The sequence below is a fragment of the Lupinus angustifolius genome, chromosome LG13 (genome assembly GCF_001865875.1).
Source record: "Lupinus angustifolius cultivar Tanjil chromosome LG13, LupAngTanjil_v1.0, whole genome shotgun sequence".
In the NCBI taxonomy this organism is placed as follows: domain Eukaryota; kingdom Viridiplantae; phylum Streptophyta; class Magnoliopsida; order Fabales; family Fabaceae; genus Lupinus; species Lupinus angustifolius.
In genome coordinates, this window is record NC_032021.1 from 9526632 (window position 1) to 9529778 (window position 3147).

Consider the following 3147-nt stretch of genomic DNA (forward strand, 5'->3'; position numbering starts at 1 on the left):
GAAAAATAAACACAAGAACAAATCAGTAGGTTTGCAAGTTAAAATTCTTGCATAATAACCCTTAGGTAAGGATATCTTTTAATCTATCATGGACTCAATCATTTTCATCCATCCAGTTCAAGATTACATAGTCTTGAACGATCATTTATCATCAAAAGTCTTGTTTAAGAAAACAATCGTTTTTTATAATAAGACTTTAACAAAGTTCGTACTTTTAACTTTAACACAAATTAATACATTCATGAAGACTTTTTAAGTCTTATTCACCACTTTAAGGTAAGTTACCTAACCAAAGTCAACAATTTAAATCAAGATCTCCTAAGTTAAACTTACCACTTTAAAGTAAGCTAACTCAAGTGGATTCAATACTTTTGAACAATAAAACTCCATGGTCATGTCAACACATTTCATTCTAAAGCAATCACAAGGGTTGATAATGTTGATCTCATTCATAAAAAGAATATTTTAAAATCAATATATTTTATGTTAAACTTAGCACTTTAAAGTAAGCTAACTAAAGTAGATTCAACAAAACTCTATGGTCATCTCAACACATTTCATTCTAAAGCAACCACAAGGGTTGATAGTGTTGATCACATAATCAAGAACAACATATCAAAAGTTAACATTTTAAATCAAGATCTCTTAAGTTAAACTTACCACTTTAAAGTAAGCTAACTTGAGTTGGATCCATAAAACTATATGGTCATCTCAACACATTTCATTCTAAAGCAACCACAAGGGTTGATAGTGTTGATCACATAATCAAGAACAACATATCAAAAGTTAACATTTTAAATCAAGATCTCTTAAGTTAAACTTACCACTTTAAAGTAAGCTAACTTGAGTTGGTTCTATAAAACTATATGGTCATCTCAACACATTTCATTCTAAAGCAACCACAAGGGTTGATAGTTTTGACTGCATAGTCAAGAACAACATACTAAAAGATGATAACTATCTAATGGTGTATGTGTGAGAGATTGATAAAACATGAAGAGAAATACCTTGAAATCTCTTAGAATTGATTTGAATGCAAAGTGAGAAAGTGAGGAAAAAAGATATTCTCCCTCAAAGCCAAGGGGTTTCTTTTATAGAGGAGAAATTAGATTTTGGGGGGGGCAGATCAAAGAGGTTTCCCAAAATCATGGTGGTGTAAGGAGTTGATGAGTGATTTAGAGGATTATGTAAGTGATTGTACTTCTGCTTATTCAACAAGCAAGCTTGACTCATGAATGTGTGATGTGAATAATTTAATGACACATCATGATTAAAACCATGTCTGAGTATTGTCGGTTAAAACTTGGCCGGAGATTAAAAATCTCTCGATTTAGGGTTAGGTTTAGAAGGTCGAAACTTGGATTTGGGAGCAAAAAATATCTAGAGATGAGTTATGGAAAAACTTGGTGTCTATTTTGACTCGAAATAATATTTCAAAACCAATGTAAAATCATAATTCGATTCCGTGTTATGAAACTCAAAAAACACATTTGGGCCGAATTTAGGGTGAATTTGGGCCCGAAAGAAGTCCGAAGACTTTCCCTCTCAGAAATTATGAAAATTTACCATAAATTAGGAAATCACAATACAAGACTAAAAATCATCTGAGGTTTAGCCTAAATCAATACCAATTAATTTCTAAAATTAATCGCTTGTCAATTAAATAATTAATAAATTGCGCACACAAAATTACGGTGTTACAATCCTCCCCAACTTATAAGATTTTCGTCCTCGAAAATTAAGCATACCAGTTAAGAAAACATCTTGGGGTAAGAATCCTTCATGCTGTTCTCGACTTCGCAAGTCCCATATTCTCCATTTGTTTGGCTCCAGATAACTTTAATTAACGAAATCTTCTTCCCTCACAACATTTTCACACTTCCATTAGCAATTATCGATGACATAGTTTCAAAAGTGAGATTATCCTTTAACTGGATTGAATCAGATTCGATGATATACAACAGGTCACTAATGTATTTTATGAGTTGGGATACATGGAAGACATTATGTAGGTTTGACAATAAAGGGGGCAGGCCTATTTGGTAAGCTACTAGTCTGACGTTTTTAAATATTTGGAAAGGACCTATGAACATAGGGGTAAGCTTATAGGCTTTATGCACTCTACCAATGTAGTTGTTGGAACCAACCTCATGAAGACATGATCTCCTTATTCAAAACTAAAAGGGTTCCTCTTTTTATCATAGTAGCTCTTCTGCCTCCTCTAAGTTGCATTCATGTTTTTCCTTATCATTCTGATCTTTTCTGTCGTCTTCTGAACCACATCAGGTCCTAGTATCAGATTCCCTCCTACTCCAAACCAACATAATAGTGTTCTTCACTTTCTATCATAGTAGCTCTTCTGCCTCCTCTGAGTTGCATTCATGTTTTCCCTTATCATTTTGATCTTTTCTGTCGTCTTCTGAACCACATCAGGTCCTAGTATAAGATTCCCTCCTACTCCAAACCAACATAATAGTGTTCTTCACTTTCTATCTTAAAGAGCTTCATACGGCCCCATGCCGATACTTGTATGAATGTTGTTGTTGTAGGTGAACTCTATCAGAAGTATTACAACACACATGCTCTAAGTAGATCTACCAATGACTGAATAGTTCGTTCGGATTGGCCATCAGTCTGTGGGTGGTAAGCCGAACTCATACTCAATTCGGTACCTAAAGCCATCTACAGGCCCTTCCAAAACTTCAAAGTGAAGCACAAATCTCTATCTGATATGATATTTGTAGGAATCCCATGTAATTGGACAATTTCCTTAATGTACAAATCTTTCTCTCTCCAAAGAGTACTTTATGTTGATCGGTGGGAAATGAGCCATCTTCGTCAAATGGTCCACTATAACCAAAAAAACATCGTACGCTATCTGATTCCATGGAAAACCACTTACGAAATCCATTATAATTCTATCCCATTTCCAAACAGGGATTTCTAACGGTTGGAGTTCTCCACCGGGTCGTTTGTGCTTGATTTTTTGCTTCTGACATATTAAGCAACATGAGACATAATCTACTACTTCTTTTTTCATACCAGACCACCAGAACATCTTCTTCAAGTCTTGATACATCTTGGTAGCTCCAAGATGAATACTTAGCTTGCTCTTATGGGCTTCGTTCAAAATTCCCATCCTCAAAC